Source organism: Canis lupus (assembly GCF_048164855.1).
Source record: "Canis lupus baileyi chromosome 5 unlocalized genomic scaffold, mCanLup2.hap1 SUPER_5_unloc_7, whole genome shotgun sequence".
Taxonomy (NCBI): Eukaryota; Metazoa; Chordata; class Mammalia; order Carnivora; family Canidae; genus Canis; species Canis lupus.
The window spans coordinates 520,670-535,447 of record NW_027326414.1 but is presented as its reverse complement, the minus strand read 5'-3'; the positions used below and the strand labels follow the sequence as shown (position 1 = coordinate 535,447).

The window sequence follows — 14,778 nt, the reverse complement described above, 5'->3', positions numbered from 1 at the left end:
GCATCCAAGCGGACACAACCCGAGGCAGAAAACGTGTACAAGCTTTCAGAGGAAGAAGAAAACTAAATCGTCACTACATTTGCCTCAGTGTTAGCCAAAGATCAAAAGGAGTCATGAATAGGAAAAACTCCTTAGAAGAGCAGAAAATTGATAGAGTGGCCCATTAAAAAGGTTTTGTGGTTTCCAAAGAGTTCCTAATGATATATAGCTTCAAAACCATCTGCGTTATCTACATCCAAATTCAAGTTCCAAAAAGCTAAGGCCTATTAAGCCATACGTGGTGTTGCTTTCTTGTAGCTGCTCATTTTTCAAAAAGCAACAACCACAAGCTACACAGAACTGAGTTTACCTTTAACTCCAATCTGGGCGTATGCCGTACCCTCTGAAAGAGTTAAGGAAAAGGATGCAGGTTCCTCGGGGCCCTCCTCACTAGAAGCTTCCTGGGGCTAGACAGTAGCACCCTGTTCCACCAGTAGCCTGTTGCAGAAACCCTCCCACCTCCTTTGGGGCCCATCAGACTCCTGTCCAAGAACTGTTACGACAGTGCCTGCCCGGGGCCTCTTCAGGGAGGTGACCTAGAAGAAGTATCAACTCTCAGCACACGTTTCACTTTCCAGTGGGATTATACGAGGTAAAAAGGAGAAACTTCCTTTTATTTCTGTCTGCTGTCTACAAGAGCACCGAAACCTCCTGGGATCTACGACACAGGAGCGTGCTGTTATTCCTGTTCTGAAGTGCTGCTGTTCATCACAGGGACAGCTTTACAAGATATGTAACTAGCAAAGAATCATAAATTATGGCCTGCTGATTAGTCTATTATCTTCCTAAAGTATTATCATATTCTAATAATCAGTGATCATTCACCAAATGTATTCGCTTTGCCTTGGAAAGCTGGATCTGTAACATGAGACGTTAAACTCAAACATTCCTGGGACTGCATGTGGCCAAAAAGATCTATTCTACTTTAGGGGGAAGAAAATGTCTCCCTATTACATTCTTAAGTATTCTTGATGATTTACACTTATTCCCTTAAAAACCTGGCATCATGCCTAAGCTAGCTCTTATTGATGATTTCATAAAACTATTTGTAAGGTGTCCCAACATAATTCGATGTATAATAATGCAGGTCTCACTTTACACGTACACAGATACATACAACTTTAAAAACATGACAATTGCCAAGATCAGCGATTAAGGTCAGAGGTTCAAATTGAAAATTAGGTAAAAAGGAGGTAGAATTTCGCTATTTTATTATTGATTTAGGAGCAACAAAAGGAATTCCTTGTTCCTTGGAAATATGGTTAGTTTAATTAATAATACTAGTTCAACTATAACATAATTTATGAGGTATAGTTCTGGGGGGGGGCGATAACTGAGGTAATGTATTAGAACAGCCCCGGCATATGGTAAATAGTCTATTTCATATGTAACTTAGTGAGCTTCAGCTATTGTTGTTATTCCTGTTATTCATCAGGACTATTATTTTTTTTAGGATTAATTTATTTTACAGAGAGGCAGGGGACAGGGGCAGAGGGAGACAGAATCTTAAGCAGACTCCACGCTCAGCATGGAGCTTGACACGAAGCTCCAAATCATGACCCTGATCATGGCTGGAGCTGAGACCAAAAGTCAGACACAAAACCCACTGCACCACCCAGGAGTGTCCATCACTACTGCTATTGAAAAATCAAAACTCTGAGTCAAACAGACCTAGATTCAAACCAGGTCTATACTTCATTTACCCCCCATAACTTACCTCAGCCTTCTTTCCATCATATGTTCAAAAGAAACGGAATCTACACCTATAGTAAACTGGACAGGAAAAAATATACATACGTATGCAGATACACAAGTGTGTGCATATAACACAGGTAAAATCTGAAAAAGCCTAAGGGACTGCATCAGTGACGATGTACCCACGTGGTTACCATAACTATGCGAGATGTCACCACTGGAGGAAGCAGGGTCAAGGGTACACGGGATCTGTATTATGTCTTCCAACACATGAATCCACAGTTATCTCAAAGTACAGTTAAAGCAAGAGGAGAAGTGGTGGTTAACATTGTTATAAGAATGCAAGGGAACAAGGCACGTAGTCCTGTGGTTGGCACAAAAGAGGCATTTGATGAATTTTTAAAAGATTTTATTTATTCATGAGACGGACAGAGAGAGAGAGAGAGAGAGGCAGAGACATAGGCAGAAAGAGAAGCAGGCTCCATGCAGGCAGCCCAAAGTGGGACTCGATCCCGGGACTCCAGGATCACACCCTGGGCTGAAGGCTGACGCTTCAGCACTGAGCCACCCAGGCGTCCCTGATAAAAACATTTTAAAAATTGGGCAGCCCGGGTGGCTCATCAGTTTAGCACTGCCTTTGGGCCAGGGCTTGATGGACTCCCTGCATGGAGCCTGCTTGTCCCTCTGCCTGTGTCTCTAACTCTCTCTCTGTCTCTGTGTGGCTCTCTTAGGAATGAATAAAATCTTAAAAAAAAAAGAGTTTTAAAGAATAATAAAGTGATTTCTTAAGACTTCCTCAAGTGGCAACTGCCCCTTACTAGAATTCTGTCTATACCTTTACTCCACTTCAAAAAGTTTGGATCTCGAATGAACCACCAAGAGGAGCAGAGGAATAAGCGTCCGCATAAAACACATAAAGTGAAAGATCCCTATAATTTCTAATCTTTGGATGAAACCTGAAAGGCGTCTGGGGGAGTAACCAAATAGCAAATCACTTTGAGATTGATGACATATGCCTTATTATCTAAGTTAAAATAGGAAACACAGGGACATCTGGGTGATTAAGAAGCTGAGTGTCTAACTTTGGCTCAGGGCTGATTCTGGCCCAGGACCCAGCCCCACATTGGGCTTCCTATGGGGAGCCTGCTTCTCCCTCTGCCTGTGTCTCTGCCTCTCTCTGTCTCTCTCACAAATCAATAAGTAAAACCTTTTACAAATGAAACAGAAACCACATCTAAAAAATCAACTTCTGAAGATAATCGATTTCTTTTTAATTATACGGCCCCGATATTTAAACTATGGCTTTTCAAAACCATCAACAAGGAAAAAATTTTAAAAAGCAACAGATAAGTACTAGGAGATCATGAAAACCAGCCCATCGCACCCTGCGCCGCACCCACGCCCCGGCAGCGCGTGGTCCGGGAGGCCCCGCCAGCGAGACAGCCAGCCCGGGCGAGGGAGGAGGGCGCCGCGTGCAGCCCGCGCCCCGCCCGCGGCCCCGGCGGCTCGCACCTTCCTCAGCGCCGACATCCTCGAGCGCTCTGAGTTCAGCAGGCGAAGGGCGACATGCTTTGTGGCCCGTCCGTCCATCCGCACCGCCAGCCGACAATCCGCGGGGCCGCCGCCGCCGCCACCGCCACGCGTCCCACCGCGCTCCAGCCTGGCACACGCTCGGAGCCCCCCGCCGGCGCCTGCGCACTGGGCGCCCCGGAGGCCTGGCGCGCTGGGGGCCGGCCGGCGCGCGGAGGCACCTGGGAAGGGCCAGGCAAGCGCGGGGAGCCCAGGCAAGCGCCGCGCCTCCGCCACACCGCAGACGGCGGGCAGTCCCCGCCCCGAATGCCACCTGGGGCGCGTGCTGCTCGCTGGCCGCAACAAGGTCCCAGCGCCGCTGAGCAGCCGGTGCCAGGGCGAAGCGAAGGTAGCGCGCGTCCCCCCACGGGCGGTGCCCCGCATCCGGAGGACGGACCGGACACTAGCTGCCTCGGGCGGCGTGGCCGGAGGCTCTCGAGCTGTCCAGGGACCGTCTGTCCGCCGCTGGCGCTGCCCTAAACACGAGCCGCTTCCGCCTGGGCCCCTGGGCCCTCGCCGCTGCCCCGCGGGAGCCGGACGCCGCCCCCTCCTCAGGCCCCGCAGCTCCTCCAGCCCGCCCGTCTGCCCGGAACAGTCCGCGCCGCACCCACGCCGCGGGAGTGCAGGGTCCGGGAAGCACCGCCGGCGAGGCACCAGACCGCCGCGCGCAGCCCACGACCGATCACCCCTGCAGCTCGGGGTCCCTGCCCGCGCCCCGCCCGCGGCCCGCACCTTCCTCAGCACAGACATCCTCGGGTGCTCGGAGTTCAGCAGGCGCAGGGTGATAGGGCACACGGCCCGTCCATCCGCAGGGCTGGCCGTCAGTCCGGGGGACCGCGCTCGAGCGCAGTGCACGCTGGGAGCCCCCCGCCGGCGCCTGCGCACTGGTCGACCGGGAGGCCCCGCACGCTGGGGGCCGGCCTGAGTGCGGAGGCACCTGGGGAGGGGGCCACACCCGCACCGGGAAGCCCAGGCAGCACCGCGCCCTGCCGTCCGGGGGTCCTTCCGCCCCACCGCTCCCCCGCCGCCGCCGCCGCCACCACGCGCCCCACCGCGCTCCAGCCCGGCACACGCTCGGAGCCCGCCGCCGGCGCCTGCGCACTGGGCGCCCAGGAGGCCTGGCGCGCTGGGGGCCGGCCGGCGCGCGGAGGAACCTGGGGAAGGGCCAGGCAAGCGCGGGGAGCCCAGGCAGCGCCAAGCATGGCGTCCGGGGGTCCTTCCGCCCCACCGCTCCCCCGCCCCTGCCGGCGCGCAGGCCCCGCCCCGGATGCCACCTGTGGCGCGGGTCCCCTGGCGCTGGAGGCGGCGGTAGCCTGCAGCAAGTGCAGCTCGCCCGCAGCCCCACGGTCCCAGCGCGCCTGCGCGGCCGGTGCCAGGGCGACACGAAGGTAGCGCGCGTCCCCCCAGGGGCGGTGCCCCGCATCCGGAGGACAGACCCGGCACTTGCTGCCTCGTGCGACGTGGACGGAGGCTCTCGAGCTGTCCAGGGACCGTCTGTCCGCCGCTCGCGCTGCCCTAAACACGAGCCGCTTCCGCCTGGGCCCCTGGGCCCTCGCCGCTGCCCCGCGGGAGCCGGACGCCGCCCCCTCCTCAGGCCCCGCAGCTCCTCCAGCCCGCCCGTCTCCGGCACAGCCCGCGCGGCACCCACGTCCCGGGAGTGCAGGGTCCGGGAAGCACCGCCGGCGAGGCACCAGGCCGCAGCGCGCAGCCCACGACGGTCACTCCTGCAGCTCGGGGTCCCTGCCTGCGCCCCGCCCGCGGCCCGTACCTTCCTCAGCGCAGACATCCTCGGGCGCTCGGAGTTCAGCAGGCGCAGGGCGACAGGGCACACGGCCCGTCCATCCGCAGGGCTGGCCGTCAGTCCGGGGGACCGCGCTCGAGCGCAGTGCACGCTGGGAGCCCCCCGCCGGCGCCTGCGCACTGGTCGACCGGGAGGCCCCGCACGCTGGGGGCCGGCCTGAGTGCGGAGGCACCTGGGGAGGGGCCACACCCGCACCGGGAAGCCCAGGCAGCACCGCGCCCTGCCGTCCGGGGGTCCTTCCGCCCCACCGCTCCCCCGCCGCCGCCGCCGCCACCACGCGCCCCACCGCGCTCCAGCCCGGCACACGCTCGGAGCCCGCCGCCGGCGCCTGCGCACTGGGCGCCCAGGAGGCCTGGCGCGCTGGGGGCCGGCCGGCGCGCGGAGACACCTGGGGAAGGGCCAGGCAAGCGCGGGGAGCCCAGGCAGCGCCGAGCATGGCGTCCGGGGATCCTTCCGCCCCACCGCTCCCCCGCCCCTGCCGGCGCGCAGGCCCCGCCCCGGATGCCACCTGTGGCGCGGGTCCCCTGGCGCTGGAGGCGGCGGTAGCCTGCAGCAAGTGCAGCTCGCCCGCAGCCCCACGGTCCCAGCGCCGCGTGTGCGGCCGGTGCCAGGGCGACAGGAAGGTAGCGCGCGTCCCCCCAGGGGCGGTGCCCCGCATCCGGAGGACAGACCCGGCACTTGCTGCCTCGGGCGACGTGGACGGAGGCTCTCGAGCTGTCCAGGGACCGTCTGTCCGCCGCTCGCGCTGCCCTAAACACGAGCCACTTCCGCCTGGGCCCCTGGGCCCTCGCCGCTGCCCCGCGGGAGCCGGACGCCGCCCCCTGGTCAGGCCCCGCAGCTCCTCCAGCCCGCCCGTCTGCCCGGAACAGTCCGCGCCGCACCCACGCCCCGGGAGTGCCGGGTCCGGGAAGCACCGCCGGCGAGGCACCAGGCCGCCGCGCGCAGCCCACGACCGATCACCCCTGCAGCTCGGGGTCCCTGCCCGCGCCCCGCCCGCGGCCCGCACCTTCCTCAGCGCAGACATCCTCGGGTGCTCGGAGTTCAGCAGGCGCAGGGCGACAGGGCACACGGCCCGTCCATCCGCAGGGCTGGCCGTCAGTCCGGGGGACCGCGCTCGAGCGCAGTGCACGCTGGGAGCCCCCCGCCGGCGCCTGCGCACTGGTCGACCGTGAGGCCCCGCACGCTGGGGGCCGGCCTGAGTGCGGAGGCACCTGGGGAGGGGCCACACCCGCACCGGGGAGCCCAGGCAGCACCGCGCCCTGTCGTCCGGGGGTCCTTCCGCCCCACCGCTCCCCCGCCGCCGCCGCCACGCGCCCCACCGCGCTCCAGCCCGGCACACGCTCGGAGCCCGCCGCTGGCGCCTGCGCACTGGGCGCCCAGGAGGCCTGGCGCGCTGGGGGCCGGCCGGCGCGCGGAGGCACCTGGGGAAGGGCCAGGCAAGCGCGGGGAGCCCAGGCAGCGCCGCGCCCCGTCGTCCGGGGTTCCTTCCGCCCCACCGCTCCCCCGCCCCTGCCGGCGCGCAGGCCCCGCCCCGGATGCCACCTGTGGCGCGGGTCCCCTGGCGCTGGAGGCGGCGGTAGCCTGCAGCACGTGCAGCTCGCCCGCAGCCCCACGGTCCCAGCGCCGCCTGCGCGGCCGGTGCCAGGGCGACACGAAGGTAGCGCGCGTCCCCCCACGGGCGGTGCCCCGCATCCGGAGGACAGACCCGGCACTAGCTGCCTCGTGCGACGTGGCCGGAGGCTCTCGAGCTGTCCAGGGACCGTCTGTCCGCCGCTCGCGCTGCCCTAAACACGAGCCGCTTCCGCCTGGGCCCCTGGGCCCTCGCCGCTGCCCCGCGGGAGCCGGACGCCGCCCCCTCCTCAGGCCCCGCAGCTCCTCCAGCTCGCCCATCTCCGGCACAGCCCGCACGGCACCCACGCCCCGGGAGTGCAGGGTCCGGGAAGCACCGCCGGCGAGGCACCCAGGCGCCGCGAGGGACGAGGCCGCTGCGCAGCCCGCGACCGGTCGCCCCGGCAGCTCGGTCCCCGAGGCTCGCACCTTCCTCAGCGCTGACATCCTCGGGCGCTCGCGGTTCAGCAGGCGCAGGGCGACATGCTTTGTGGCCCGTCTGTCCGCAGGGTCGGCTGGCCGTCAGTCCGGGGGACCGCGCTCGAGCCCAGTGCACGCTGGGAGCCCCTCGCTGGCGCCTGCGCACTGGGGCCTCACGGGGTAAACAACCCCCACTGAGCCCTGCACCAGGCAGGGGGTTGAGCAGCTCCCCCAAGTGCTAACAACTGAAAATCAGCACGATAGACCCTCCCCCAGAAGACCAGCGAGAAGGACAGGGGAAAAACAAGTTATTGACCAAGCAGCACTGGAAAGTTCCAGGGTAAGACAAGGGACTTGCAGGATACAGAATCAGACGATATTCCCCCTTGTTTTGTTGTTGTTGTTGTTGTTATTTTTTATTTCTGTTTGCTTCCCCCACCCCTTTTTTCCTTTCTTTTTTTCTTTTTCTTCTCTTTTTCTTCTTTTTTCTTTCTTCTTTTTTCTTTTCTTTCCGTCTTTCTCTCCTCTCTTTTTCTCCTTTTCCCAATACAACATGTTTTTGGGCACTCTGCACTGAGCAAAATGACTAGAAGGAAAACCTCACCTCAAAAGAAAGAATCAGAAACATCCTCTCTCCCATAGAGTTACAAAATCTGGATTACAATTCAATGTCAGAAAGCCAATTCAGAAGCATTATTATAAAGCTACTGGTGGCTCTAGAAAAAAGCAAAAAGGACTCAAGAGACTTCATGACTGCAGAATTTAGAGCTAATCAGGCAGAAATTAAAAATCAATTGAATGAGACACAATCCAAACTAGAAGTTCTAATGATGAGGGTTAACAAGGTAGAAGAACGAGTGAGTGACATAGAAGACAAGTTGATGGCAAAGAGGGAAATGAGGAAAAAAGAAACAAGTAAAGGACCATGAGGATAGATTAAGGGAAATAAATGACAGCCTGAGGAAGAAAAACCTACGTTTCATTGGGGTTCCAGAGGGCGCCAAATGTGACAGAGGCCCAGAATATGTATTTGAACAAATCATATCTGAAAACTGCTAATCTGGGAAGGGAAACAGGCATTCATATCCAGGAAATAGAGAGATTCCACCCCCTGAAATGAATAAAAACTGTTCAACACCTCGACATTTAGTGGTGAAGCTTGCAAATTCCAAAGATAAAGAGAAGATCCTTAAAGCAGCAAGAGACAAGAAATCCCTGACTTTTATGGGGAGGAGTATTAGAGTAACTGCAGACCTCTCCACAGAGACCTGGCAAGCCAGAAAGGGCTGGCAGGATATAGTCAGGGTCCTAAATGAGAAACACATGCAACCGAGAATACTTTATCCAGCAAGGATCTCAATCAGAATGGAAGGAGAAAGAAAGAGCTTACAAGACAGGCAGGAACTGAAAGAATATGTGACCTCCAAACCAGCTCTGCAAGAAATTTTAAGGGGGACTCTCAAAATTCCCCTTTAAGAAGAAGTCCACTGGAACAATCCACAAAAACAGGGACTGAATAAGTATCATGATGACACTAAACTCATATCTTTCAATAGTAACTCTGAACGTGAACGGGCTTAATGACCCCATCAAAAGGTGCAGGCTGTCAGACTGGATAAAAAAGCAGGACCCGTCTATTTGCTGTCTACAAGAGACTCATTTTAGACAGAAGGACACCTACAGCCTGAAAATAAAAGTTTGGAGAACCATTTACCATTCGAATGGTCCTCAAAAGAAAGCAGGGGTAGCCATCCTTATATCCGATAAACTAAAACGTACCCCGAAGACCGCAGTGAGAGATGAAGAGGGACACTATATCATAATTAAAGGATCTATCCAACAAGAGGACTTAACAATCCTCAATATATATGCCGCGAATGTGGAGGCTGCCAAATATATCAATCAATTAATAACCAAAGTGAAGACGTACTTAGATAATAATACACTTATACTTTGTGACTTCAATCTAGCGCTTTCTACACTTGATAGTTTCCTAAACACAACATCTCCAAAGAAACGAGAGCTTTAAATGATACACTGGACCAGATGGATTTCACAGATATCTACAGAACTTTACATCCAAACTCAACTGAAAATACATTCTTCTCAAGTGCACATGGAACTTTCTCCAGAATAGACCACATACTGGGTCACAAATTGGATCTGAGCCGATACCCAAAGATTGGGATCGTCCCCTGCATATTCTCAGACCATGATGCCTTGAAATTAGAACTAAATCACAACAAGAAGTTTGGAAAGACTTCAAACACGTGGAGGTTAAGGACCATCCTGCTAAAAGATGAAAGGGTCAACCAGGAAATTAAGGAGAAATTAAAAAGATTCATGGAAACTAATGAGAATGAATATACTACCATTTAAAACCTTTGGGATACACCAAAAGCAGTCCTGAGGGGGAAATACATCACAATACTAGCAGCCATCCAAAAGCTGGAAAGAACTCAAATACAAAAGCTAACCTTACACCTAAAGGACCTAGAGAAAAAAAAAAAAAAAACAGCAAATAGATCCTACACCCAGCAGAAGAGAGTTAATAAAGATTCGAGCAGAACTCAACGAAATCGAGACCAGAAGAACTGTGGAACAGATCAAACAAAACCAGGAGTTGGTTCTTTGAAAGAATTAATAACATTAATTAATTAGAGGTATTGAATAATATAAATGGTGAAGTAACCTCGTACTTGGAATTTAAAAAATTCTATCAGATGGTAGCGTGGAAAATACAGAAAGGAAAGAACAACTAGAAGGCTATAAAAGTGTAGGTTGAATCCAACAGATTTTGCCTTGGATATTTGGGTGATCATCCTACCTTAATCAGATTTGAAAGGTCTTTGAGACTGATTATTTCTTACCCCTTCTTGAAACATTGTGGGTAGTACATTTCCAAAGAAATTCAAAACATAAATGATAGATAGCATTTTCATGAAGATAAATTTAGAATAATTTTAAATACTGTAACAGAGTCTAGGTAGGAAAACAAAACATGTTAGTTATTTTAGCACAGAAAATTTGACAACACAGAAAATTTTACATGCAGGATTGGTTAAGCACATACTGCCTGTTATTGAGGAGTGGAGAAACCAAAAAGGAACACTGAGGTAACACACATACAGTATATATATATTTACCCTGAGAGCTGAAGTATGGTAGGAAGAGGATGTAGTTATTAGAACCTAATGGCTTAAAGGAGGGGCCCTGCAGAACTGGTGATATAGTACCTGCAAGCGGTGTGATGAAGCTGGTTCTGGCTTGGGTCAGATAACAGAGAACTGGAAACTGGAGCTGTGGCTGCTAGGTGTCTCCTTGTCCTGCCTCTCAGTGTGAATTCCAGTGCCTCCTATGGGCAGAATCTAACAGGAAGCTAGCTGACTAAACAGCATTATTTGCAGTATCCCAGTCCTAGTAGCATCACAGTAGAGAAGGGGGTGGTGTTGAGGCTGAGACAGCAGCTTAGTAAACCTTAATAGTTGTTGTCATCAAACTACTTGTAATGAGTTATTTCCAATAAAGTATATATTCAGGATTTTAGAATGAATCTAATTTCGTGGAAAGTGGCCTTGTTAATTTGCAAAGTAACAAACTCTAAAGTGCCATTTATCATTACAATTTCAATTTGGTAGTTCTTTGCTGATAGTTACAGTGGCAGGCCACTTGGACATTGTTTTGGCTTTTTAAAAAATCATAATTCAGAGAAAACTAATTCTGCTTGTTTTGATTTCTAAGACATGGGCTAAATGTAGTGAAATCAGAAAGAATAAATAATGGGCATGTAAGCTTGATGGACCCAAATCATAAACGGTGTCAGGGGATTTCATTTTATGGGTGGAAGCTGAAGACTGTTACCTGAATGGATTAAGTGTTACGTGTTTTCAGAATCAGGATTTCCCTTTCTATAAATTTCAAGTATAGGTATATAATCTCCGAGTAATGGTCTTTTTCATTATAATGCACCCAGTGCTGTGAGCATAACACCTAAATTATTTATAAATTACAAATTTAATCTTATCTGAGATGTTAGCTTTTGAATCTTTCTGCAGGTTACTGTAAACTCACTTTGTCTTTAAATCACTTTTAATGGAAGTTTTTGAGTAAAAATTTTAAAACATAAAATTAGTTTTTATCTAATATTTTCATAATGAAAGAATAAAATAACAGATGAATAACGTAGGTCAAGACATTATTTTAACCTAGGTTTAAGAAGTTATGGAATAACTTTTTTTTAAAAATAGTTCTTTTTTCTCTTTGAAGTTTTCAGACTTTAAATCCAACTTTGAAAATCAGTAACAATATTATCTAGTTATCTACATAGACATTTGGTTGTATGAATGATTTATATGTATCAAACGTTGATGATGGTCTAGTAGAAGTTAACCTTATTTTTTCAGTATTAGATTAAGATACTCACATGTAGTTCCCTAAGTCCTGTGATGAACATTTATTGTGATTTAACATAGAACCTAGCCTATGATAAACTATTTAGGAAAAACTTTTTTGAATGTCTCTTCCTTCCTAATATAAATCATAATAAGACTTACAGATCACATGTAGCTTGTTATAGATTAGTTATGCATATTTGTGATTTTTAAGACGCCTCCGAATTGCTTCATTTAGAAAAAAAAATTATTCACATTTAAAGAGTTAATTGATATCTTCCCTTCTACATATCTACCAATTTTGATTTGCTGGGAAGTTCTTTAAATTCAATCACAGATGACTTTGCATTTATATTCCAGCACCACTTGTTATCCCTTAAATATCTTCTGCATTTTTTGGAGCTTTTCAAATTGAGGCTCTCAAGATCTACTTTCTGTAACCAGTCTTTGCCTGAAGATATTCTACTTAATTTTTTAAAATATATAAATTTATCAGAAAACTCTTAGGCCCCATGAATTTCTTTGTTATAGTAAATGCCTTTCCTTGATGTTGTAGATGTTATTCAGTGAACCATTCCTTATTAACAATTCATCAGTTAATTTCTAGGATTAACTATTTTTTTTTCCATCTTTTCACTTGGGGAAGAAGTAGTAGGATTCTGTATTTTAAGGGAGAGTGCAGAAAGGGATATACACTTTTTTAAGAGGAGAAAAACATGGTTAAAAGACATTTTGAATTGAAGGAGAGCAGATGGGTGCCTCTTTATTTGTTTAGTACATTCTTTCAGAGCAGTCCTTTTCATCCCTTTTGGTCTCAAGACCTCTGTCTCTACAGTCATGAAAACTGAGAGCTGTTGTTTATCTTCTACCAATATTTACCATATTAAAAATTAAAGCTTGATAAATGAGTCACTTGGGTGACTCAATCAAACATCTGCCGTAGGCTCAGGTCAGGATCCTAGGGTCCTGGCATAGAGCTCAATGTCATACTATTCAGTGGGGAGCCTGCTTCTCCCGCCGCTCCTCACCCTTGCCTAAGAGTGCCTGCCATGTCCCCCAACTCAAAATCTTTATTTAAAAAACTTGATAACTATGAAAAATAATTCTAAAATCAGTTGATTGTAAACCCTTTAATGTTAGCTTATGTAATGTTTTTATGAAAAATAATTATAAAATTAAAAAAAATAGATCTTGAGTATCTCTTTAAGGCCTCTCTTAAGAGGAAACTTCAGATGTGCTCTGCATTCAATCTTCCATGATAACATACTTTTCTACAGCATCTGGGAAAACTCCACTGTTTTTGTGGTAGAATGAGGAAGAAAAAGACCATCATATTAGTGTTATTATGAAAATAGTTTTGATCTTTTGAAATGATTTTGGGGTCCCTCAAGGGTTCCTGGACAACACAAGGAAAACTCCTGCCTTAGTATATCAAGCCTAAGCCAGCAAATTTGAAGTGTTTGCAGACCTTTTTGAAGTTTAGTTCTTCGCTTGTTGGTTTTTTTTTTTTAATTTTTTAATTTTATTTATTTATTCATGAGACACACGGGGGGGAGGGGCAAAGACACAGGCAGAGGGAGAAGTAAGATCACGCCCTGGACCGAAGGCAGGTGTTAAACCGCTGAGCCACCCAGGGGATCCCTAGTTCTTGGTTTTAGATACTCTTTTTTTTTTTTAATCAAATTTAACAACTTTAAGATCTAATGTTTAATATGGTGATGGTAACTGGTAACACTATATTGTGTAATTGAAATTTGCTGAGATGAAGACTTAAATGTTTTCATAAAATCTGTTAGGTGATGATGTGTTAATGAACCAGATGGGTGGAATCCTTTCACAGTGTCAAATCATCACAGCATACACTAAATATCTTCCAGTTTTGTCAATCATACTTCAATAAGGTTGAAAATACACAATGAAGAAAAGCATTGTAACACCTATTGCACAACAGTATTTAAATATTTCCCATTACTAAAAGGTTTCCCCCCCACAACCTTTTTTTTTTTTTGAGTATGGAAGTGGGGTGGAGAAGATAAACTAGAGTTATTAGTATGTTGTTGTAATGCTGTACGCTGAAACACATTTTGTTAAGTAAGACATTAAGTTATACTGAGCTAAGATTTGGTGGGCAGAATCCACACAGTGTCATAGACTCCTATTCTTCAAGGTTCTGGCCTGTAAACTTTTAACTGTCCTGGAGTTAACCTGGGTGTAAATTAACTGTCATTAAATAATATACCATTTACTTGAGCTGGAAAAAAAAATACCCTTTTTTCTTAAAGTGAGACTTTGACAAGGAAAAAAGTATGTTGATATAATTTTTTTTTTTTTGATGCATGCTCCTTATCCCCTGCAGAACAGGTAACAATTCACAAAGCCATCGCTTTGAAGAGCAGTGGTGTAGATCACTCTGCCCTGCTCTGATGTCCTCTCATCCACCTGTCTCAAATCTTATCTACCTCTCCAACCAGACTAGTTATCATAATCAATCTCATGTAACCACCTTCCAAGCAACCCAAATCTTCCAGATACATGCATAGAAGTATTCAGTTTGGGGCAGCCCAGGTGGCTCAGTGGTTTAGCGCCACTTTCAGTCCAGGGCCTGATCCTGGAGACCCGGGATCGAGTTCCACGTTGGCTCCCTGCATGGAGCCTGCTTCTCCTTCTGCCTATGTCTCTGCCTCTCTCTCTCTCTCTCTCTCTCATAAGTAAATAAAATCTTTAAAAAAAGTATTCAGTTTGTATAATAATTTAGGTACAGGGAGTAGTAAGTGGTGAAAAAGCTTTTAGAACTTGGCCTTCTGTGATTGGGTTTCTGCAACTTGGTTGTAGCCTACCTTTGGAAACTAGAAGGATTGAGAATTAACTTTCTGTATGAGAGGTTTGGAGGCACAGGGCTGATTGCCAATAGCTTCATTATTTTGAGGCATAATCCCAAGAGCATAAGTGTGACAGAATCTGCAATATTTTTTCATCTCTTAAAATTATTGCAGCATTTTGAGAATTGGTATTGATTTGGTGGCAATAATGGGCATCCTGAAACTTAAGTTTTTATCCTTTTTTCTGTCACCAATTAGTTTTATGGCGTATGGATAACTCTTACGACTATCTCTAGGCTTGTTGCCTACTTGGCAAAATTAAAGCTGAGTCAGCAGGGCATGAAGGTTCATTCTTTTCCTCAAGCTTTAAGATTGTGTCACTGTCCACTGGTGAACCAGAATTGTAGACTACCAACGTATAACATTTCATTAATCT

The 14,778-nt window shown here is 49.6% G+C and overlaps 1 protein-coding gene across 13 annotated transcripts in view; it reads right to left on the bottom strand.

Annotated features, from left to right (window-relative positions):
• The window catches only part of LOC140629455 (homeobox protein Mohawk-like), a 129,573-nt gene that overhangs the window by 22,762 nt on the left and 92,033 nt on the right, over window positions 1-14,778 (bottom strand). The gene's annotated exons all lie outside the window — the stretch shown is intronic.